General features: G+C 46.1%; 1 long non-coding RNA gene across 1 annotated transcript; it reads right to left on the bottom strand.

Moving 5' to 3' along the window:
• Positions 1 to 1,176: 1,176 nt before the first annotated feature.
• On the bottom strand, positions 1,177 to 13,138 carry LOC116972039. The gene is made up of 3 exons (XR_004411706.1): positions 13,058 to 13,138; positions 10,568 to 10,575; positions 1,177 to 1,187 (listed from the first exon to the last, which is right to left on the bottom strand). It is a non-coding gene; the product is annotated as an uncharacterized LOC116972039 (long non-coding RNA).
• Positions 13,139 to 26,077: the final 12,939 nt, after the last annotated feature.

Here is a 26,077-nt window from a genome sequence, read left to right as displayed (position 1 = left end):
TGCGGGAAAAATATATTAAATTGGGCTAAGCTCAATCAACCGTATATATTTCACTCTTGAATGCTGTTCCATTGACAATAAGCTGTGTTTATTCAGTGCAATGTGCAATTTTATTTGGAGGTGCTCTACATAGACTCGGCCACTGTTCAATGGCCAGTGGGCGCATCAGTGTCTGGATCTTCCAGGAGCTAATGGTACGGCATTTATTGGTGACGGGCCAGGTGGGCAGGGTTAACAAATTGGAGGAACAACACCTCATATTTCGCCTGGGCAACTTACAACGCAGTGATATGAATATTGATTTCTCTAACCATGTAACTTTCTTTCCACCCCTCCCCCATCCTAGTCATCCTACTAGTTTCACTGTTGTCCTGCTTAGTTTTCACTTCGTTATCGCCTTCTCCACAGCCAACAATGGACCATTGTGGGCCCCACCTTTCCTTGATCATCTGTCTGGCTTTGATTTGTTCTTTTTACACCTTTCATTCATTTGTTCTTTAAACCTTTTCATACCTCGCGTTTCCCTCTGCCCCGACTCTCAATCTGAAGAAGGGTCTCAATCCAAAACATATCCTATCCCTTTCCTCCAGAGATGCTGTCTGGCCCATTGAGTTACTCCTGCATTTTGTGTCTATCTTTGGTCAAAATGTAGTAGTTGCTCGGACCTCAATGTCTTGGAGATGCCAATGCTGTTTGTTGCAGGGTAGAGCAGTGACTTGGATTCAGAGAGACATAGTCATACAACGTGGAAACAGGCCCTTCGGACCAACTTGGTCATCCCACCAACATGCCCCATGTACACTAGTCGCACCTGCCTGATTTTGACTAATTAGTCTTCTGTGAATTGTCTTTGAACATTTTCCTACATTAAAAGGTGCTAGGTAAATGCCAACTGTTGTTATTGTTGTTGTTCTGAGCTTTCACAATTGGATGGTATCTTATTAGAATCATAGAGTCATATAGTGTGGAAACAGACCCTTTGGCCACCAACATGCCCTACCTATACTAGTCCTACCTGCCTTCATTTGGCCCATATCCCTCTAAACCTACCCTACCCATTCACCTGTACAAATGTTTCTTAAATGCTGTGATAGTACCTGCCACAACTACCACCTCTGGCAACTCATTGCATATACCGACCACCCTTTGTGTAAAAAAGTTGCCCCTCAGTTTCCTATTAAATATTTCTCCCCTCACCATAAACCCAAGTCATCTGGTTCTCGATTTCCCTATTCTGGGTAAAAGACAGTGTTCATTTACCCGATCCATTCCTCTGATGATCATTTACACTATAAGATCACCCTTCATCCTCCTATGCTCCAAGGAATAAAGTTCTAGTCTGCTCGCCCTCTCCCTAAATCTCAGGCCCTCGAGTTTCCTATCACAGCGTGACCAAAACTGAACACAATACTCTAAATGTGGCCTCGCCGATGACTTATACAACTGTAACGTGACCTCCCGACTTCCATACTCAATACTCTGTCTGATGAGCCAAGGCATGACTCAAGGCAGCCGGGGTTATTTGCTTTCCTTTTGGCTGAAGGTTGGTTAATGTATCAGGATCCAATCACATGCCCAAAGAATCCAATAGAAGTTGTGTGGGACTATCTGAAAATATCTTAAAATAAAACTTTACCATGTGCCAGTGTTTAAATTATTGAAACATGTTGTTTAGTTTGGTTTAAAGATACAACGTGAAAACAGGCCTTTCGGCCTACCGAGTCCAGGCCGACCATCACTCCCCAAACACCAGCACCACCCTACACACTAGGGACAATTTACAATCTTTACCGAAGCCAATTAACCCTCAAACCTGTACGTCTTTGGCGTGTGGAAGCACCCGGAGAAAACCCACATGGTCACATGGAGAACGTACAAACTCCGTACAGGTAGAACCAAATCTTCTCAAGGTATGTCTACTTTGAAGATATTCTCCTCTCTCGTTTTCACACCTTACATTTCCTTATCTCTGTATCTCCCTCTCCCCTGATTCAGTCTGAAGAAGGGTCTCGACCTGAAAAGTCACACATTCCTTCTATCCAGAGATTCTGCCTCTGAGTTACTCCAGCATTTTGTGTCTACCAATAGTCAAGATCGAACCCGGGTCTCTGGCATTGTAACGCAGCAACTCTACCACTGTGCCACTGTGCTTCCAGGTTAATGAACATTTTGCAACATGTATGGTTGAAACAGATCCATTTGTTTTTAGAATAGCATCTTATTAAAGAAAACATCTCTGCTCATGCTCATTCATCAGATGCACAGTCCCAGCCTCTAACAGAACACTTTCACTCTGCTCTGTGCTATAATGTACCTGAAAATTCAAATTGCAGTGGGAATAACACTGCAAATTGTTTGATAATGATTAACCTCATTTAAGACATCTTATTTACAGGCTTAATAGCCGAGGGAGTTGTTGAGACAGACCCAGGAGTCTCAGGATAATAAATGCTGAACATTTCAGCCACACAGATCGGAGACACAGAAACCGAACTGATGATAGCCAAAACAGTAGAGTGTAAGTCAGGTCAATCTGTGGAGACTTGAGACTTTGGAGCTATAGCACGGAAGCAGGCCATTCGGTCCACCAAGTCCACACCAGCCAGCGATCACCCCATACACTAGCACTATCCTACAAACTAGGGACAATTTTACAAGCTATTGAAGCCAATTAACATACAGACCCACATATCTTTGGAGTGTGGGAGGAAAACCTGAGCACCCAGAGAAAACCCACGTGGTCACAGGGAGAACGTAGCAGACAGTACCCCTACTAGTCATTATCAAACCCAGGGCTCTGGCGCTGTAAGGTAATCACGAAGAATTCTTTGTTTATTTTAGAGATACAGGTTATTCAGCCCCTCGAGGGGCCCAGTGGGGTAGCATCAATGGAGCTCCTACACCCAGCGGGGCAGCACTGAGAGACCCACTTGGGTGTGTCTACAATTCTCTGCAATTTCTGAGAGAATTGTGGACACAGCCCAGATTATCACACAAACCAACCTCCCTTCCATTGAGTCCATCTACACCTCACGCTGCCTCGGGAAGGCCACCAGCATAATCAATGACAATGTGAATCAAATGATTCACCCCGGCCACTCCCTCTTTCCCCCCACCCCCTCCCATCTGGCAAAAGGTACAGAAGTGTTAAAATGCACACCTGCAGATTCAAGGACAGTTTCTTCCCATCTGTTATCAGGCAACTGAACATCCTACCACAACCAGAGAGCAGTCATGAGCTGCTATTTACCTCATTGGAGACCCTCAGACTATCTTTGATTGGTCTTTACTGGCTTTATCTTCCACTAAATGTTATCCGTACACTGTGAATAGCTCGATTGTAATCATGTATTGTCTTTCCACTGACTGGATAGCACGCAACAAAAACCTTTCAATGTGCCTCGGTACACGTGACAATAAACAAAACTCAAACTGAGGGAGCTCCCACACCCACTGGGCCAACACTGAAGGAGCACCCAGCCCAACATCAGGAGAACACTGACATCCCTATTTAGTTTAGATTAGTTTAGAGACACAGTGTGGAAACAGGCCCTTCGGCCCACCGAGTTCGCGCCGACCAGCGATCCCTGTACATAAGCACTATCGTACACACTAGGGATAATTTGGAATTTTTCAACAAGCCTGTACATCTTTAGAGTGTGGGATGAAACCGGAGCACCCGGAGAAAACACACGTGGTCATGGGGAGAACGTAGAAACTCCGTACTGTCAGCGCCTGTAGTCAGGATCGAACCAGGGTGTCTGTCGCTGTAAGGCAGCAACTTAACTGCTGCACCACCGTGCAGCTCATAATCCCCTACACATTCTCCAATTGCCAATTTGGAGGTGAGTTAAAGGTTCTTGCCTTATTTCATAATCTTCAGTAACATTGAACATGTGACAACAAAAGTAACTCTTCACTAAACACCATATTTGTCCAAGCAGCAGAGCCCATTCCCCATGGATGCTGGGTAGTAAGCCTACAAATGAAGCTGAGAGTGATGAATTTGCAGGAAGGATGTACAGGTTATAGAAATGGTGCACAAGAGGTTTACTAGAAAGATTTCTGGATTAGTTCGTTTTTTAGTTAAAATTAGTTTAGAGATATAGCGCGGAAATAGGCCCTTCGGCTCACCGAGTCCGCACTGACCAGCGATCCCCGCACATTAACACTATCCTACACACACTAGGGACAATTTACAAATACACCAAGCCAATTAACCTGCAAACCTGTGTGTCTTTGGAGTGTGGGAGGAATCCAAAGATCCCGGAGAAAGCACATGTGGTCACGGGGAGAACGTACAAACTACACAGTACGTGCTGAACTTTTGTTGTGTGCTAACCATTCAGCGGAAAGACAATACATGATTACAATCAAGCCATTAGGGGGTATTAGCGACAAGGAGAGGCTGGAAAGACTTACCATAAATTGTTGTCTTTGGAATGTCGGAAGTGACGGGGAGAGCTTGATGGTGAGAGGGGAAAAGTTTAAAGGAGGTGTGCGGGGCAAGTTTTTTTACACAGAGGGTGGAGTGTGCCTGGAACAATTTTCTAAACTCAAGGGAAAACAAGTTATTCTTATGTAAACTATATTTAACCTTTTCTATTTATTGGCTGTGGATGGAACACAACTCAAAATGTTAACAGGGTGATATTATGAGTTTATATAAAATTAACTTTTATTCCGATTCTTTAGGTCACATTCTAGCTTCTAAACTCGAGAATACAAGTTAATCTTATATAACCTCTTACTATAGCCCTAGGAACATTTTGAATTGTATTCCAATCAAATCCAATAGTCATAGGTGCATAATACCATAAGACATGGGAGTAAAATTAGGCCATTCAGCCCATCGAGTCTACTCTCATACTCTTGTAGGAGAAATAGGTGAATTTCTAGATGGTGCTCAGGAAAGAGAGGAAGGAAGGGGGGGAGGCGTTTGTTTAGATGGAACTCTCAGGCAGGACTGAGTAGTGTTCAAAAGTACACAAAGTGCTGAAGTAACTCAATGGGTTAGGCAACATCTCTGCAGAACATGGATACGTGATGTTTCAGATCGAGACTCTTCTTCAGACTTCAGTATCCTAATCATGCCAATTTCAAAATGAACAAGACAAAGATGAAGAAAATGATCTAAAATTATGTATAAAAATAACATTTGATTAAACATGGAATTGAATAAATTAATAAAAACTATGAAACTGTGACTTATCAGTTGGTGCTTTTCTGTCCAGAATTGTACGGTTTAGTCAAGTAAACTGTTCCGGATTCATGGACATCAGTAATAAAGCTTTAGGTAACTAAGACTGCTGACTTTACCAGTGCTTTCACTTTATCTACTTTCACTCCAGACTTAATGGACGATCATTTTGCTTTGTTAAAACTGGTCCTCAGTGTAGATTTGGCAAAACAGAGTGAGAACTCAGCAGGAGTGAGTTTAAAAAAAATAGGCACAAGCCAGATCCAAAAATAGCTAATGGAATCTTGGCCTATATCACAAGGCGGCTGGAATACAAAGGGCAGGAAGTTATGCTTGGGTTGTTCAGAGTCTAGGTCAGATCCCTAGAGGAGTATTGTCTTCAATGTCAGGCTTAGGACCAAGAAATATCTATTGGATGTGGATGGAACACAACCCAAAATGATATCAGGATGATATCATGAGGTTACCAGACTAACTTGTATTCCCTTAAGTTTAGACGGTTAGGATGTAACCTAAACAAAGTATCTAAAATGATGAAGATTCAATAGGATAAAGCCAATTAAGAAATTCAGCTTCACTTGTTTAACCACCATATCTGTGTCCAAAATTTAGTGCCGAGATTAGTTTAGTTTAGTTTAGTTTAGTTTAGTTTAGTTTAGTTTAGTTTAGTTTAGTTTAGTTAAGGGATACAGTGTGGAAACAAGCCCTTCAACCCACCGAGTCCGTGCCGACCAGCGATCCTCATACACTAGCACTATCCTGCACACGAAGGACTATCTACAATAGTTACCGAAGACAAATTAACCAGCAAACCTGTAAGTCTTTGGCATGTGGGCAGAAACCAGAGCACCTGGAGAAATCCCATGTGGTCACAGGAAGAATGGATAAACTGTATAGACAGCACCCATAGTCAGGGTGAAACAGTTGAAATCAACTCTCAAATTGAGAAATTTCTCTCTCCTTTTACCAATCGCCAACAATCCCTCGTTTAAACCGTCTACTTTAGATAAGGCGTTTGCACAATAGGAAAACTTAGGAATTAAAACGCTGGGAGATCTTTACGAGAAGGGGAGCTACCTCTCGTTTGAAGAATGACAGGAGAAATATCATTTGAAAGCAATTTTTTTAGATATCTTCAAATCCGAGACGATGTGAAAACACACACACAAGACTATGGGCCTAGATATATTAGACAAATGCATGAATAGAAAGGCAGATACAAATTAATATCCATGGCCATGGAAGTCATCATCAGGGCCTCAAAATGGGTGGTGGGCGGTGAACGAACCAGGGCTGGGCTCCGTCTGCCACCCATCAGGGCATACATGGACGACATGACCACACTAACCACTACTGCAGCATGCACCAAGCGGCTACTTGGAAAGCTGCAGGAGAACATCAAGTGGGCCCGAATGAAGATCAAACCAAGTAAATCTCGAAGCATCTCCATAGTCAAGGGGGTGCTTAGAGACACAAGGTTCTGTATCGGTGACGACCCAATACCAACAGTGTCTGAACAGCCAGTTAAAAGCCTGGGCAGATGGTACAACGCAAGTCTCAAGGACAAAGAGCAGGTGCAACAACTAAGGCAAGAAATTGTCAATGGCCTGGAGAACATCAATCAGACCCTACTGCCTGGGAAACTGAAGCTCTGGTGCCTACAGTTTGGACTCCTTCCTCGGACAATGTGGCCACTGACCATTTATGAAGCCCCAATAACAACTGTGGAGAAGATGGAGCGAACCATAACTTCATACGCGAAGAAATGGCTCGGGGTCCCACGATGTCTAACTAACATCGGCCTATATGGCAAAGGGGTCCTGGAACTACCTCTCACTAGTCTAACAGAGGAACACAAGTGTTCTAAAGTAAGACTTCAGATGACACTGAGGGACTCTAGAGACAAGACCATCAGTGCTGTTGCGCCGCCCCTAGTAACTGGCCGGAAGTGGACACCATCTGATGCAGTACAGCAAGCTTCATCAGCCCTGAGGCACAAAGACATCGTGGGGCAAGTCCAGCAGGGAAGAGGAGGCTTTGGCCTTACGACAAGTAAACCAACTTGGCGAAAGGCCACAACATCAGAGCGGAGGACATTGGTGGTCGAGGAGGTGCGGCGACAGGAGGAGGCCGCAAGAAGTGCAAAGGCGGTCTCTCTTGCCAAACAGGGGCAATGGATGCAGTGGGAAGGTGTGGAGCGGAGGAAGATCAGCTGGAAAGAACTATGGGAAATGGAAGCAAGCAAGATTAGCTTCATCATCAGAGCGACTTATGACGTGCTTCCATCACCAAAGAACCTCCATCAGTGGTACGGCGAGGATCCAACCTGTGCCCTCTGCCCAACTCCAGCGACCCTCAAACACATCATGGTAGGCTGCAAGACCAGCCTCACGCAAGGGAGATACACGTGGCGGCATAATCAGGTACTAAAAAGCCTGGCATCAGCCCTTGAGAACAGGCAGTGTGCGACCAACTCCTTGCCTCCGAAAGCAAGCAACCCCCCCCCGTAACGGCAACAACCTTTGTCCGAGAAGGACAGAAAACATCTAAACATCCTTCCACCAGATCAGAAGAAGGAAACCTATGCAGGGCCCGCGACTGGAGGATGCTGGCGGACATCGGCCTACAACTAGTTTTTCCACCTGAAATTGCTTCCACCAACCTCAGGCCAGACTTGGTGTTCTGGTCCCCTTCACAGAAGACTGCTTACATCATAGAGCTCACAGTTCCATGGGAGAACTCTGTTGAGGAGGCCTATGAGCGTAAGAAGCTGCGCTACGCAGAGCTTGCAGCAGAGGCAACGCATCGTGGCTGGAACACCAAAGTCTATCCAGTTGAAGTGGGATGCAGAGGATTTGTTGCGTCATCTACCATCAGACTGCTGAAGGAGCTTGGAATCCACGGTCAGGCTCTGCGGAAGACCATAAGATCACTCTCAGAGGAGGCTGAAAGAAGCAGCCGGTGGATTTGGCTCAAGCGGAAAGACCCATGCTGGGCCCCAAGTACTTCAGGGTGAATCTTTGGGACGGTTTGACACGGGACACGCGCTGAGGGCTGATCATCCTGCAGCGGGCCGCCCTTGTGGAGGGTGTATAGTGTTAAAAGGCCGAAACACCCAGTGATGCAAGGGTACACTACTGATGATGTGTCCTGTGCCCAACTGTCCTGAAGGTTACCCAGGCCAAGATATACGTATCCACTCCCCCTCCCCCCCCCCGCCCCCCCACCGATGTTGAGCGTCTACCACTCTCAACAATCAACGAATGTCGTGAAATGCTCCCCACCTATTGGCACAAGGGACTTCTTAACATCTTGTCCTGTGTATTTGATTCTGATAATCTGGACTCGTCCAGTGACTGCTGTGAAAGGACAGCTGACAACATGGGAAAGTCCACGTGACAGCTTGGAGAGACAGCTGACAGGAGGGAACAGACCCCACTGGGGCCGTCATGGGCTAGCTACCCATGATAGCAGTCCCCAACGCTGTTTCAGTTAGTTGGAGACACCCGCTAAATGCTACTAAAAGTAAATTAAAGAGAATACCCCTAGAGCCTGCGAGAGCGGGGGCGGAAGATGGCTCACCGATTGATAACACGGTTACAGACCCAGGAACGGAAACGACTACGGACAAGGAGAGCATGGCACATGAGACATCCACAACAGCTGCGGGACACAAACTTCAGGTGTGCATTTGTGGTTGGGAGAAAATTACATCAGTGAAGGGCTTGAAGATCCACCAAGGGAGGAAAAAGTGCTTGAGAGAGCAGAGACATGGGCCTCGCATTGACCAGTACTTCTTACGAAGCAACCAGTCAAATCAGTCGAGTGAAGCACAGCGACAGGACTCAAACCAAAGTTTGCAGAGCATCAGCACCCATGTCACTGAAGAGGGTGATACAAGCACAGAAATGCCGGTGGAGGAGCCCACGCAACAACGACAAAGACCTCCATTGGAGGGAAAGATCAAAGGGCACAAACCTGGAGTGAAATGGCCCAAAGCTGTTGAAAAGAAAGAGTGGGAGACGGTCAACAGTGACCTTATACATAGCTTGGAGCAACAAGCGGGCACAGCAGTGGAAAAGCTTGAAAGGATGGGCAACACAATCTACAGCTATGGAGAAGAACGGTTTGGGGTGAGTAAAGGGAGAGGTGGAAAGAAATTACCAACACCAATCAAGTCCAGGAGGCAGCAGGAGATCGAGAGGCTAATCAGAGAGAGGAGACAGTTGAAAAAGCAATGGAAAAAAGCAACTGAGGCAGAGAGAGAAGGTCTCATGCTACTCCAAGAGGACATCAAGAGCCGATTGGCAACCTTGCGAAAAGCAGAGAACTTGAGGAAACTTCGCAAGAAGAAAGAACACACAAGAACACGGTTCTACAAAGACCCTTTCAAGTTCATCAAAGACCTCTTCGCAAAGGAAAAAAGTGGAACTTTGAAAACATCAAAACGGGAATTGGAGGAACACCTGGAAAAGGCCCACCAAGACACGAAAAGGCATGAGCAGTTAGTCATCCCACATGACATCCCGCCTATTCAACCACCTGAATTCAACCTGGACACCAGCCCTCCAAGATGGAAAGAGGTAGAGAACACTGTCCGGCGAGCAAGAGCAGCATCAGCTCCGGGGCCAAACGGAGTACCATACAAGCTCTACAAGAACGCACCGGATGTGTTACGCTTTCTATGGAAGCTCATGAGGGTGGTGTGGAAGAAGCAAACAATACCTAAGGCGTGGCGAAGGGCCGGCGGCGTGCTAATACCTAAAGAAAAGGATGCGTCAGACATCAGCCAATTCCGGCCAATATGTCTCCTCAACGTCGAGGGAAAAATCTTTTTCAGCATTGTATCACAAAGGCTGTCCACCTATCTGGTAACAAACAAGTACATTGATACATCTGTACAGAAAGCAGGAATTCCAGGATTTTCGGGCTGCTTGGAGCATACAAGCATGATCTGGCACCAGATCCAAGCAGCTAAGAAGGAGAAGAGAGACCTACATGTGATCTTCCTCGATCTGGCCAATGCATTTGGTTCAGTTCCCCATGAACTCCTTTGGGAATCTTTTGCCTTTTTCCATGTACCAGAGCTCATCACCACACTGGTCAAGAGCTATTTCAAAGACCTGCAGCTGTGCTTCACAACAGCTGACTTCAGTACAACATGGCAGCGCTTGGAAGTAGGCATCATGGCAGGCTGCACAGTCTCACCCTTGGCCTTTACAATGGCCATGGAAGTCATCATCAGGGCCTCAAAATGGGTGGTGGGCGGTGAACGAACCAGGGCTGGGCTCCGTCTGCCACCCATCAGGGCATACATGGACGACATGACCACACTAACCACTACTGCAGCATGCACCAAGCGGCTACTTGGAAAGCTGCAGGAGAACATCAAGTGGGCCCGAATGAAGATCAAACCAAGTAAATCTCGAAGCATCTCCATAGTCAAGGGGGTGCTTAGAGACACAAGGTTCTGTATCAGTGACGACCCAATACCAACAGTGTCTGAACAGCCAGTTAAAAGCCTGGGCAGATGGTACAACGCAAGTCTCAAGGACAAAGAGCAGGTGCAACAACTAAGGCAAGAAATTGTCAATGGCCTGGAGAACATCAATCAGACCCTACTGCCTGGGAAACTGAAGCTCTGGTGCCTACAGTTTGGACTCCTTCCTCGGACAATGTGGCCACTGACCATTTATGAAGCCCCAATAACAACTGTGGAGAAGATGGAGCGAACCATAACTTCATATGCGAAGAAATGACTCGGGGTCCCACGATGTCTAACTAACATCGGCCTATATGGCAAAGGGGTCCTGGAACTACCTCTCACTAGTCTAACAGAGGAATACAAGTGTTCTAAAGTAAGACTTCAGATGACACTGAGGGACTCTAGAGACAAGACCATCAGTGCTGTTGCGCCGCCCCTAGTAACTGGCCGGAAGTGGACACCATCTGATGCAGTACAGCAAGCTTCATCAGCCCTGAGGCACAAAGACATCGTGGGGCAAGTCCAGCAGGGAAGAGGAGGCTTTGGCCTTACGACAAGTAAACCAACTTGGCGAAAGGCCACAACATCAGAGCGGAGGACATTGGTGGTCGAGGAGGTGCGGCGACAGGAGGAGGCCGCAAGAAGTGCAAAGGCGGTCTCTCTTGCCAAACAGGGGCAATGGATGCAGTGGGAAGGTGTGGAGCGGAGGAAGATCAGCTGGAAAGAACTATGGGAAATGGAAGCAAGCAAGATCAGCTTCATCATCAGAGCGACTTATGACGTGCTTCCATCACCAAAGAACTTCCATCAGTGGTACGGCGAGGATCCAACCTGTGCCCTCTGCCCAACTCCAGCGACCCTCAAACACATCATGGTAGGCTGCAAGACCAGCCTCACGCAAGGGAGATACACGTGGCGGCATAATCAGGTACTAAAAAGCCTGGCATCAGCCCTTGAGAACAGGCGGTGTGCGACCAACTCCTTGCCTCCGAGAGCAAGCAACCCCCTCCCCCTAAGGGCAACAACCTTTGTCCGAGAAGGACAGAAAACATCTAAACATCCTTCCACCAGATCAGAAGAAGGAAACCTATGCAGGGCCCGCGACTGGAGGATGCTGGCGGACATCGGCCGACAACTAGTTTTTCCACCTGAAATTGCTTCCACCAACCTCAGGCCAGACTTGGTGTTCTGGTCCCCTTCACAGAAGACTGCTTACATCATAGAGCTCACAGTTCCATGGGAGAACTCTGTTGAGGAGGCCTATGAGCGTAAGAAGCTGCGCTACGCAGAGCTTGCAGCAGAGGCAACGCAGCGTGGCTGGAACACCAAAGTCTATCCAGTTGAAGTGGGATGCAGAGGATTTGTTGCGTCATCTACCATCAGACTGCTGAAGGAGCTTGGAATCCACGGTCAGGCTCTGCGGAAGACCATAAGATCACTCTCAGAGGCGGCTGAAAGAAGCAGCCGGTGGATTTGGCTCAAGCGGAAAGACCCATGCTGGGCCCCAAGTACTTCAGGGTGAATCTTTGGGACGGTTTGACACGGGACACGCGCTGAGGGCTGATCATCCTGCAGCGGGCCGCCCTTGTGGAGGGTGTATAGTGTTAAAAGGCCGAAACACCCAGTGATGCAAGGGTACACTACTGATGATGTGTCCTGTGCCCAACTGTCCTGAAGGTTACCCAGGCCAAGATATACGTATCCACTCCCCCCCCCCCCCGCCCCCCCACCGATGTTGAGCGTCTACCACTCTCAACAATCAACGAATGTCGTGAAATGCTCCCCACCTATTGGCACAAGGGACTTCTTAACATCTTGTCCTGTGTATTTGATTCTATATTTACAATACCCTTTTAACTGCACACATCCCATCTTCTGAAATGATTAGGCGAGCATGGGAAGATGAATTGGGTTTACTAATCTCAAAGGATAGTTGGGAGGAAAGCCTTTTATACATACATTACTGCTCTCTTAATGTTAGGCACTCCCTGATACTATTTAAAATACTGCACAGACTCTATTACTCAAAGTCCAAATTGAACAAGATCTTCCCAAATGTCTCTCCTATTTGTGATAAATGTCTCCTCCAAGAAGCGACCACAACCCATTCTTTTGCTTCCTGCACAAAGTTACAAAACTTCTGGAGGAGAATATTTGATACCTTTTCCAAAATACTTTAAACTAAATTGGACCCAGATATAAAACTGATTATATTAGGTATGTCAGAGGCCTGTTCTAAGCTAACGATATTTCAAAGACGTTTCCTCAATTACGGCCTAATAATGGCGAAAAATGTTATACTTAAATTTTGGAAACAGACAACAGTCCCCACACTGAAGATGTGGATTACAGATATGTCCGAGACACTACACATTAGGCTTGTCTTGGCGGAAAAAACAGATTAATTTCTTAAGACATGGATACCCTTTACTGAATTTTTACAACAATAGTACTGTGAAACACAAATTTACATTTAAATCCGATGCTGCGATTCAGATTCAAACTTTATTTTCATTGTGCAGTGTACAGTACAGAGATAACGAAATGCAGTTAGCATCTCCCCAGAAGAGCGAACATAGAATATGAGCAATAAATATAAATATATATACGTGCATAAAACGTATATACGTGCATAGTGTGTAGGATAGTACAAGTGTATGGGGTGATTGTTGGTTGGCGCAGACTCGGTTGGCTGAAGGGCCTGTTTCCACGATGTATTTCTAAAATCTAAAATCAGTAACCTAAAAACCTGTATGCCTTTGGAGCGCGGGTGGAAACTGGAGCACCCAGAGAAAACCCATGTGGTCACAGGGAGAATGTGCAAACTATGTACAGACAGCACCCGTAGTCAAGATCGAACATGGGTCTCTGGCTCTGTAAGGCAGCAACTCTACCACTGTGCAACTGTGCCTCCCCCATGTTAGGTCATTTGGTAGGATTCTCAGGTTTAGAGTTCAAGACCCACTTCAGAGGCAAGAGCATAAATATGTAGACCAGCATTATGATATAACACTGAAGAGATACTGCACACTTGGAGATGCTGTCCTTTGGATGAGAAGTTCAACTGAAACCTCCACCTTATGTGGGTGTAAACCACTCCATCTTCTCTCTTATGCGGGTGTTCACTAACTGTTAGTAGTGGTCTTTTAGATTTGGCTCAGATACGTACTCAATATTTATCCTTCAATCAACAGTCCTAAAACAGATAGAGACACAAGAAGCATCTGATGCTGGAAGCTTGGTGGAACCCAGAGGGTCAGGCAGCAAATGGATGCACAATGTTTCAAGTCAGAACCTTTCATGAGAGTCTGATGAAGGGCCCGACCCAAAACGTCATCCACCTATTCCCGTATAAAACAGATGGTTGGTGATTACTAGATGTCTCCATGTTGGAAGTTTCCAAGTGTTGCATTTGCATTATTTCAGATATATTCCATCCACTGTAGAAAAATGTTGGTATGTCCCAAAAGATACTCCTCATTATCACCTTATTATCACCTTTTCTATATCCATCAATGGACCATTGGGTGCTCCACTTTGCCTTGAACATTGTTGCTGGCTTTAAATTGTTCTTTTCATACCTTTTATTTATTTGTTCTTTCTACCTTTTTCTCTCCCCTAACTCTCAGTCGGAAGAAGGGTCTCGACCCGAAACATCACCTATCCCTTTTCTCCAGAAATGCTGCCTGACCCGCTGAGTTACTCCAGCATTTTAAGTCTATGCTCTACAAATCCAGTTTTGTCCATTTTTTTCAAGAAATATCAAATGTCACATTTCCTGTGCAATCTCTAATGAGATTTGGTTAACTCAGGACTAACCATAAACCAGAACCACACCCCAGATTATTACTGACTGGTCTAAAAGTGCATTTCAAATGAGCTCCACTGGAGGGTGAAATTATTCCTGCATTGTTTTGTTCTCACGCTTCCCATTCTCAGCTCATGCACGTTCAGTGGAAGGATTGAAGAAGAAACATTGACCTCCAAGGTGCACGCTCTGGAACAAGCAGACCTTGTATAGGGTGTCTTGTGGGACAGACACAAACTTCAAAGCTTATTGCAGCTTCCTCAGTTCTCCTACCTGCATCCAAATGAAAGGAATAAAGGTTTGGAGAAAACAAGGTTTCAAGGCTGAAGAGCAAGGGTCACGACTGGGTCAATAAACTTCAAATGAAAGTATCTTGATTCATGCCACGGTGCAGGTAAACCATGAGAGCACTCCAGGTTTATTTCCATGGAAGTGTATTTGTGTGCAGTCAGAGCAAAAATTATCAGGATATGGAGTTTCTTCAATGGGGATAACCCAAATGTTATACCAAAAATGACCCAACATGGTCAATCAGGATATATGAGGTGTAGAGTACAATTACATTAAGTCTCAAAATTACTGTACATCGTCAGAACTTACTGCAAGCAATTCATTTAGTTTAGTTTAGAGATACAGTGTGGAAACAGGCTCTTCGGCCCACTGAGGCTGACTTTCATTACGGGGGAAGCGGATAGCAAGGGAAGATGAAAAGTAATCAGAATTCCTTGAAAATAATACTTCCCCCCCCCCCCCCCCCCCCCCCCCCATTGACTCCACCTACATTTCACACTGCCTCGGAAAAGCAGCCAACATAATCAAAGACTTGTTCCACCCTATCATTCCTTCTTCTCCCTAATCCCGACCAGCAGAAGGTACAGTAGCCTGAAAGTGTGCACCACAAGGTTCAGGAACAGCTTCTTCCCTTCTGTCTTCAGGCTCGTGAATGGTCCTTCCATACACTTGGGGACTGTCCAATTCACCTCTACACCACTGTGGACATTAGACTTTGTCTATGGAACTGATGCGCTACAAAGCTGAGAACTATATTCTGCACTCTGTATCTTCCCCTTTGCTCTATCTATTGTACTTGAGTTTGACTTGATTGTATTTATGTGTAGTATATCTGACCTGTTTGGATAGCATGCAAAACAAAGTTTTTCACTGTACCTTGCTACAATAACAAAGCTAAACCTAGGAGTGATTAATGGCAATGTGCTGGCATATTTCTCCTGGACGGAGACATTACATAGATAGTTGACCAGAAAGTTATGCATTACTATATGTGGCCTTCACATCTTATACCTAGCCTTTGACTGACCCATGACCCATGGTAGCACCACATTGAGGGAGGATTGGAGAAAACAGCAAGGTATATGCTGTATTTAATATGCAGTTAATTTTGTTTCAAGTACAAGTTATCTCAGGATTGCGCAGTGCCAAAAATAGCACACTCCGAGATCGCTGCTGGAGGACTACTGTGCTGGCCACACACCATATACAATCAGGTAATTGTTGCAGCAGGAGTGAGGAATTTTACATTAGCAATTCAACTTCCACCTGGGGTCATATCATCAGTTTATTCTGCATCCTGGAGCTCACATAAGGTTTAGGTTTAGGATTATTATTGTCACATGCACTGAGGTATAGTGATGTTGGGGAAGTCCAGGACAAGGGGTCACAGCTTAAGGATAAGGGGGAAATCCTTTAAAACCGAGATGAGAAGAACTTTTTTCACACAGAGAGTGGTGAATCTCTGGAACTCCCTGCCACAGAGGGTAGTCGAGGCCAGTTCATTGGCTATATTTAAGAGGGAGTTAGATGTGGCCCTTGTGGCTAAGGGGATCAGAGGGTATGGAGAGAAGGCAGGTACGGGATACTGAGTTGGATGATCAGCCATGATCATATTGAATGGCGGTGCAGGCTCGAAGGGCCGAATGGCCTACTCCTGCACCTAATTAAAAAAAAAAAAAAAAAAAAAGAAAAGCCTTGAGTCAAACTCAAGTACAATAGATAGAGCAAAGGGAAAGATACAGAGTGCAGGATATAGTTATCAGCATTGTAGTCAGTACCATAGACAATGTCCAATGTCCAAAACTGAGAAGCGGTGAATTGGACAGTGCCCTAAGCTAATGGAACAAGCTAACACTGAGGACACAAAAGCTAACAGTCTGATAACAGAGAGGAAGAAGCTGTTTTTTTGTTTGGTCCACTGTTTTGGGGAACGTTTCTTATAGACTGCTCTCATGTCACCACTGACTGGGATTTAAAACCAAATGCATGAATCAAGTATTGCTCTTCATGCAGTAGGACTATTAAAGATAGAACAACACAATTGTGCTTAACTTGGACAAACTCCAATCAAATGCTACTCTGCTCTCAATGTGTTGGATCACAGAGTCCCATCTGTGGATGATATTCATCACCCTGTAATTGCCTGTTTACACGACCCTTTCAGTTGCTCAGATAATGAATACACTACTCAAAATTGTACTTCATTTGGGTGAAAAGCACTTTGGGATGCCCTGAGGTTGTGATTGTGAAAGATGCTATATAAATGTTCACCTTCCTCAGTAAATGACTGAACATTAATAGGTTCATGTTATAGGAGTAGAATTAGGCCATTCAGCCCATCAGGTCTACTCTGCCATTCAATCATGGCTGATCTATCTTTCCCTCTCAACCCCATCCCCCTGCCTTCCCCCTATAACCCCTGACACCCATACTAATCAAGAATTTGTCAATCTCCTCCTTACAAAGTTGATTTGACCTCCACAGATTCTGTGGCAATGAATTCCACAGATTGACCACCCTCTGACTAAATAAATTCCTCCTCATCTCCTTTCTAAAGGATATGACCTCTGGTCCTAGGCTCTCCCACCAGTGGAAACATCCTCTCCACATTCATAATGACCAAGAAGTTAACAGTGCATCTGACCTGGCATGGTTTAGCTGGTGGCAGCTTGCTATTTGACATCCACTGTTTTGGGGAAGGGTAGAAATGAAAATCAGCCAGGTATTGGACTTGAAGTGAATGGAGTAAAGAAATGATCACTGGAGCATTGAAGGATAAGAGGGGCTATTATGGGAGCATTGAAGATTCTGAGATAGGTTGACAGAGTAGATTCAGGAGACCTCTGCAAGCAACAGTTCGGGTAACAGAAATTCACCCTTACGGAATTCACATATCACCACTAAAAATTCTGGGATATGGAATAAAAATTCACTTTTCTGAAATTGATGTGGGGAAAAAGATGAAATCAATGAGCACAATGTTTTTAAGTCTGAATCGATAATGCAGACACACATTTTGGAGAACCAAGAAGACTTTAGAGATGCAGCGCGGAAACGTTTAGTCCACCGAGTCCATGCCGAGCAATGATCACCCCGTACACCAGCACTACCGCAATTTACAATTTCACTGAAGCTAATTAACCTATAAACCTGTACATCTTTGAGTGTGTGAGGAAGCCGGAGCACCCGGAGAAAACCCACGTGGTCACAAGGAGAACGTACAAACTCCTTACAGCCAGCACCCGTAGGCAGGATTGAACCCTAGTCCCTGGCACTGTGAGGCAGCTGCTCTATCGTTGCACCACTGTGCCACCCCGTCACAGATCATTTACTCAGAACTCAGCCTCCTCCGTAATGTGGGACTCAACTGTGCTGCGAGACACCTCTGTCAGTCCACATGGGTCAGGTCAGGTTTATTGTCATATGCACGGGTTCAATGATGTAGAAGTACAATGAAGATCTTGCTTGCAGCTGCATCACAGGCACATGGACTCAGACAGCACACAAATACAAATACAAAAATACAAATTGTACGTAGACTCCACAAGACAGTGAAAAGAGAAAAAATGCTGCAAAAAACAAGAGGTTAATGGAAAACACAATTAGAAAAGAAGTCCATTCTGCTTGAAGAGGAGAATCAAGTTCAAGTTCAAGTGAGTTTATTGTCATGTGTCCCTGTATAGGACAATGAAATTCTTGCTTTGCTTAAGCACACAGAACATAGTAGGCATTTACTACAAAACAGATCAGTGTGTCCATATACCATGATATAAATATATACACACATGAATAAATAAACTGGTAAAGTGCAAATAACAGAAAGTGGTTATTAATAATCAGAGTTTTGTCCGAGCCAGGTTTAATAGCCTGATGGCTGTGGGGAAGTAGCTATTCCTGAACCTGGTTGTTGCAGTCTTCAGGCTCCTGTACCTTCTACCTGAAGGTAGCAGGGAGATGAGTGTGTGGCCAGGATGGTGTGGGTCTTTGATGATACTGCCAGCCTTTTTGAGGCAGCGATAAATCCCCTCGATGGAAGGAAGGTCAGAGCCGATGATGGACTGGGCAGTGTTTACTACTTTTTGTAGTCTTTTCCTCTCCAGGGCGCTCACATTGCCGAACCAAGCCATGATGCAACCGGTCAGTATGCTCTCTACTGTGCACCTGTAGATGTTAGAGAGAGTCTTCCTTGACAATCCGACTCTCTGTAATCTTCTCAGGAAGTAGAGGCGCTGATGAGCTTTTTTGATAATTGCGTTAGTGGTCTGGTGTTGAGGTAGGATGAGAATTGTGTAGGACTGTTCACGAACCTGATGGTTGTAGGAAAGTAATTTATTCTGGACCTGATGGTGTGGGGTAGCTAGATGTTGCTTGGACCAAAGATGTTGCTTGAACTGCTGTTACTCCAGCACTTTGTGCCTTATTTTCTATTCCTTTTTTTGAGATACCAAGAGACTCCATCCTGTGACCGGACAGTTTAAAACAAGGGAGAAAATGATCATCTATTTAGCACGGATATGTGGAAAAATGTCTTAACAAAGAGGGGTTGTAAATCTACCTGAGAGGGCTAATGATGCTGAGTCATTGCACACGCTCAAGGCTGTAATCAATAGATTACACTAAGTGAATCAGGAGATATGAGGGCTGAACAGGAAAGTCAACCTGTAGCATAGCTTCAGCCATGATCTTATTAAATGGCAGACAAAGCTTGAGGGGCTGTGTAGCTTAATTATGTTAAAATGAGTGAGGGAAGGTTTAAAGGATGGGCAGTGCGAATGTTTCTACACAGGGAGTGGCAGGTGGCTGGAACGCACTGCTGGGGGAAGTGGTCGAAGCAGGTACAATAGCAACATATAACAGGCATTCAGACAGACACAGAATAGAATGACAGGCAAGGAATAGAGAAAAAGAGTCTCAACCCGAAACATCACCCATTCCTTCTTTCCAGAGATGCTGTCTGTCCCGCTGAGTTACTCCAGCACTTTGCGTCAAGGAATACAAACCCAGTGCCAGTGGTTAGGATTACAGTTGAGTTGTGTTAAGTAGAGTTTAGTTTATTGTCACATATACCAAGGTACAGTGAAAAGCTTAGTTGCTTGCTATCCAGTCAGCAGAAAGACAATACATGATTACAATTAAACCATCCACAGTGTACAAATACATGATAAAGGGAAAAACGTGAATAATGTTTAGTGCAAGATAAAGTCCAGTAAAGTCTGATCAAAGATAGTCCAATTAGTTTAGATTGTACTGTTCTATGTTCTAAAATAAAATTTGTGGCGTTATGGTGAATTTGTGGAATTCATTGCGTCCCCCTGTGACCGCATGGGTTTACTCCAGGTGCTCCGCTTTCCTCCCACGCTCCAAATAGGTACAGATTTGTAGGTTAACTGACTTTGGTAAAATAGTAAGATTAAACGAGAATTTACCGGTTTGAAGTTTGATCTGTATTTTATGAGGAGTTACGATGAGGGATTACGTGAAGAACCCGCTCAGTGCGCAGGCGCGGCATACTTCCAAGCAGCGGTGTGGAATCACAGATAGACACAGTTATTTGAAGTAAACATAGTAAAGATAAGGAGACATCAATTTATTAGTTTGATCCATATAATGAGGGTGGGAGCGGAGGGCACGTAATCCCTCATCGTAACTCCTCATAAAATACAGATCAAACTTCAAACTGGTAAGTTCTCGTTTAATCTTACTATTTTACTTCGGAGTCACGTGAGTGACTACGTGAAGATTTCAAAGCTCTGTGATTTCAAACCGTGTAACAGTTTCATTTCACTCACTGCCGGAGAGGGAGGAAGTGTTATCGTAATCAACCAATGAGTCTATTTGTAGAAAAACACAATGGTATTTTTTAAACAATAACAACAAAGAATTAAGTTGCTCCCCTGGGCTTAAATTAAATATTTGCAGTTCGTAAATCTTTACTGCAAATAAACCAGGTTTTGCCAACGGCTTATTATAAAATTTCTGAACGGTCTTTTCCCCCCCACCATCCTGCTGTAGCCAGGATGTGGTCTATAGGCATGTCCATTCTTTAGCCGTCAACATGGATGCTGTCCTGGTGGAATAAAATTTGTATATGTTAGTGTTTATCCCAGCAGTTTCTAGCACCTGCTTGAGCCATCTCGCAATGGTTTGGCTCGTCACCCGACCATAAGGTTTTTGTGACTGACCCACAAGGCCTTTCATCTCCCTCGTATATTTTGGTTGTGTCTATGTAGGATAGTAGGTGAGTCATGGCACATAACCGTGGTTCTGGTGGGTAAGCCACGACTGGATTAGGTGTTCCTGGTCTGCTCTGTTTGATCAGTCGCTGGATAACGACAGATCTGGTCTGGAGCTGTGATCATGTTGTCCAGTCGCAATAGGTGTAGTGACTGGACCCTCTGAGCGGATACAAGTGCCATCAACATGAGCGTCTTTAGTGTAGCTTGCTCGAGGCCGGGGGATCTGGCTGGTGGCCATTCCCTGAGATATGTCAGGACCACACTGATATCCCAAATATGGGTATACCTGGGCTTAGGGCTTGATATTGTAAATGCCCTTCATCAGTTTTACCACCAGTGGATGGGATCCCATCGCCTGTTGTCCTGGCGCTGGTTGTTAATGGCACTGTAGCTGATCCCTACATCGTGGTGTAGATAGGCCAGGAACTCCAGTATGTTGGTGGCTGTAGCTGTTGCGTATGTCGTCCCTGTTTCCTGGCAGTACTTCTCCCTTTTTTGATGCTGGTTAAGTACTGCCTCTGGTGGATGTTCGAAGGGATGCCGACATGGTGATGGTTTGTTTGGACAATCCTAGTTCCAGGTAAGGTCTGTTCAAACTTGCAACCCAGGCGTTTAATTTTCTCATGGCATGGGTGTTTAGCTTACCTGGTAGGTAAGTAGCTGATAGCCAAATATGTCTTTCGACACACCATTGCCAAATCATGTTGACCAATTTGTCGCATGACAATGATTTTATGCCACCCATATGGTTAATATAAGCCGTCACCGTAGTATTTATCAATTTGTAACCGAACATGCAAGTGCTGCATATTAGATACATATGCTTTTAAACCATAAAAGGCGCCCAACATCTCTAGATAGTTAATGCCCAGTGTAAGTAGTAATGATGACTCTAGGTTAGTCCATCTACCACCTGTGCTGGATATGGAGTTAGTCGCTCCCCAGCCTTGAGCACTGGCATCTGTTTTAGTAACTAAAGTAGGGTTAGTGATAAAGATAGGGCAGAAAACTATGCCAAACGTTTTCTGCCCACCACTGTAGCTCTGATATTGCTTCAGTGGGTAAGTTCATGACACGATCATAGTGACCTGTATGTCGTTTTATTGCCTGTACCTTTGCTACTACCATTTTCCCAATTACTCTTGCTACTTGTCGAATATCCTTTGGAATTCAGTTGTTTGGCAGTAACATATGTCTCCATTTTGAAATGTATATACTTAACAAATTTGTTTAGTGATGTTAAGTCAATGATGATGCGACAGCCACCATCTTTTTTGGTTTTAGTGAATATATTCGATACAAATTCCAAAGGTTCATGTTTGGTCTTTTTGATGACCCCCTTTGTGATAAGTCTCACCAGTTCAGCTTGTCCCTCACGTTTCTCTTTGACGGAGGGAGAAATACCCTTTGGGGCCATTGTTGAACTGGCGGCGTTTTTTCTGACATGAATTGTATTTTGTATCCACTATGCTTCAAACCGGTGCAATCTACCTCCTGTTAGTATTAAGCCTCCAACTCCCAAAAGGTGATAGGAACCAGACCCACCTACCTCCATGGTTACGGGTATTTCCTCTGATTCCCTTTGGTCGGCTTGCGAGGTGTCTGATGTGTCGTGTTTGTTGGGGGTTGGCGCATTTTCCATGGGGTCCGCTCTGGGCCCTGGTCTAAAAAAGACTTACGGTGAAAGTAAGCGGACCCCGAGCTTTCACCAGTGTTGAATGGCGGATGTTTACTGGTGGATGCGGCGGGGTGCTGCCACTTGGTGGTGTGTGTTTTCAGTTTGCTCGTTTTATACCCTGCCTTCCCGAAGAGCAGCCTGTCTGGCTTATCGGCTAGTGTTTTACACAGCCCGGCAAATCGAGGACTGATGGCAGGTTTGATGATTTCTTTCCGCAGATTATTAATTTCAAACTGCGTGTTACACAACAACGCGAGTGTATCCTGTTGATTGGTGGTCATCTCGGTGTTGTTTATAGAACGAGCAAACGAAGTGATGCCTGCTGTCAATAGTCGGAGTATCCGCTGCAGCTTTAGCTCGTGGTGCCGGATGGTTGCCCCAATGTGTCCCCAGATTTGGCTGTTCACCGCTGGTACTTTTTAGAGGTTCACAGTTCTCCGGCGCCGTATAGTATCTAAAGCTTCATTAATCACCTGCCCCTGCAGAGCTCTGTTGGAAAGGTGATTGATACTTGCCGCTAGTTTGGCCTCTAGCGGTTCCCCTGCACGGGGTTTTGACACGTAGCGGCCCACTGCACCAAGCAGCTGTTCCTGCTCCTGCACCCCCTGCATACTCCCGAAATCTTCAGCCATAACCCCTTGTTCTGGACCAGCCCAGTCCTGGTCCCCAAAGCTATCCTCTGGAAAGGAGGATGCAATGGACAGTGCAGGAGGCACTGTAGAGGGAGTGCCTGACTTCCCTCTGCAAGAGCTCCCCTCCCGGGGTGCACCTTGCTGGAGCACCTGCTCCAAGAGCCGCTCCATGCGGCTCAGGCGGCTGTCCCTCCCCCTCCTGGGTGGAGAGACGTCCCTGTCCGACGAGTCGGATGCCACCGGCCGGTTGCTCTTCCGTTTGGCTTTGCCTCCAGCCCGCTGTTCAGACATTAGCGGAGCTGGACTCGGCTCGGTGTCGGGGATAGCGTAGCGCCCGGATAGCGCTCCTACCGCCTGTTGCTGCCCCCCCTTCTCCTCTTGCGGAGTTGGACGGGGGCAGATTTCGAAAGTCTTGTTTTTTCTTTTCGCGAGAGCGCTCTTTCTGCGCATCTCGCTGGAGCTGCTCCAATAGCTGTTGGATGCAGCTCAGGCGGCTGTCCCTCCTCCATTTAGGTGGAGAAATGCCCCCGTCCGACGAATCGGACGCCACCGGTCGGATGCCTGTTCGGATGGCTAGATATCCAGCCCGCAGTTCAGGCACTAGCGGGACTGGGCTCGGCGCGGTGATGGGAATAGCGGAGCGCCCGGTTCCTACCGCCTTCTTCTGGAGCTTTTGCCTTGTAGATGCGAGAGCGCCCCTCAAGCAGCGCGTCTCGCAGGCACCTGCTCCGTGAGCCGCTCCAGCGGCTCAGGCGGCTCTCTCTCCCCCCGTGCGGGTGGAGAGACGTCCCGTCCCAATCGGGAACACCTGCCGGATGCCTCTCGAGTGGCTATGCGTCCAGCCCGCTGCTCAGGTACTAGCGGGCTGGCCTCGGCACGGTGTCGGGGAATTACGGAACACCGGGTCGCTCCTACCGCCTGTTGCTGCTCCCCTTCCCCCCGACGGGAAACCGTTCCTCCTTGAACGGGGGACAGTTTTGTTCCAGAGCCTTTTTCTCTGCCTGTAAAAAACACAAGCAGAAAAAAGGCTCACCTGTAAAAGAAACCCCGACCTCAGGGTACTCACCTGACGGTCCGGTTCATCCTGTAACGGGAAAGCCTAACTCCCGTTGCGGCCGCTGTTGCACTGCTGGCGTAATGCCGCGCCTGCGCACTGAGCGGGTTCTTCACGTAGTCACTCACGTGACTCCGAAGTAAAATTGTAAATTGTCTCTAGTGTGTAGGATAGTGCTAGTATACGGGATGATTGCTGGTCAGCTGAAGGGCCCATTTCCAAGCTGTATCTCCAATGTCTAAACACATGCACTCTGATTGCTTCAAATGTATGTTTAAAGATGCTTCCATATTAGGGAAAATGTGCAAAATAATAGGTTCCTCTGCAAATTGAAAGATAAATTAATATTTCAGGTGTAACTTCATCAGAACTGTAATAGGCATCTTGGTGTGGAAAACATAAAAATAGGATAGAAAAACAAAAAGCTTGTTCATTATTTACTGAAATTTGTAGGTAGAATTGCTGCCTTACAGTACAAGAGATCCAGGTTCAATCCTGATTATGGGTGCTGTCTGCTTGGAGCTTGCACATTTTCTCTGTGAAGCATAGGTTTACTCAGGGTGCTCCAATTTCCTCCCACATTTAAAGACATGCAGGTTTGTAGATTAATTGGTTTCTGTAAATTGTCCCTAGTGTGTAGGAAAGAATGGTGTACGGGTGAATGCTGGCCGGCTTGGACTCGGTAGGTCAAAGGGGCCCGTTTCCATGCTGTATCTAGGGTTGCCAACTGTTCTGTATTAGCCGGGACAACCCGTATATTGGGGTGAATTGGTTTGTCCCATACGGGACCGCCCTTGTCCCGCATTTGACTCCTACTACTCGGGTCGAGGGGACTGTCGGGTCAGAGCGCCCCGTTCGACCCCGCCTCACCCGTCCCGACGTAGTGCAGCCCATGGAGTGCAGCAGCAGCACCTCGCCTGTGGCCCCGTCGGTCGGCAGCCCGGTCAGCTGTCCGATCTTCGGACCTTTGCTTACCACCGAAACCGCCACCCTTCCTTTTCATGGTCGATCATCGGTTCATGAGTTGGATGGGGTGCCGGACTCTGCGCGCGACATCGCATGCAAAGTCCGGAGCCCAGGCCAAAACTCCTCAGCTGGCCCGCCGGCTGGACTTTGTGTGCAGTCCAGCACCCGGGCCAACTCATCATTCACCCAGCCACGGCCGAGTCGGTCAACAAATTGTCCCGGACTTGGTGACTTGGTTGAAGTCCTGTCACTTTCTGTGCAGCAGTTGCACGCCTGGTTCGTCGAAAAGATCAAAATTCAAAATTCGAAGTACGGTTTCTATTGAATGTTTATCGCTTTTGCACCATCGTAAAGTCAAAATATCGTAAGTTGATGCATCACGCACGAGAGATTCACCTGTCATCCAATCACAGGCCCCTTTATGCGCATCAGTTGTACGCTATATTTTGCCGATTCCAGACAAAACAAAAAGTTTCAGTAACGTCTGGTGTTGTTCGATCGGTTTGTCATGTGCAAATATGGATAAAGCTGCAAAAAAGAAAAGACTGCGCGGTTATAACAAACAATGGGAAGCAAAAAAGATGTGGGTTAAGCCCGTCAGCGGTGACTCAATGAAGGCCTTCTGTACTTTATGTAGCGATGTTACAAAACTTACCTTCAGCGGCGCTGCAGTTCTGCCGCTGGTCGTGTGCGCAACTCTGGCGCCTTTGAGAGGGGGGGCGGGATT

The sequence above is a fragment of the Amblyraja radiata genome, chromosome 1 (assembly GCF_010909765.2).
Source record: "Amblyraja radiata isolate CabotCenter1 chromosome 1, sAmbRad1.1.pri, whole genome shotgun sequence".
Classification (NCBI taxonomy): domain Eukaryota; kingdom Metazoa; phylum Chordata; class Chondrichthyes; order Rajiformes; family Rajidae; genus Amblyraja; species Amblyraja radiata.
The sequence above is the reverse complement of the archived record's forward strand: the minus strand, read 5'-3'. Positions and strand labels throughout refer to the sequence as shown.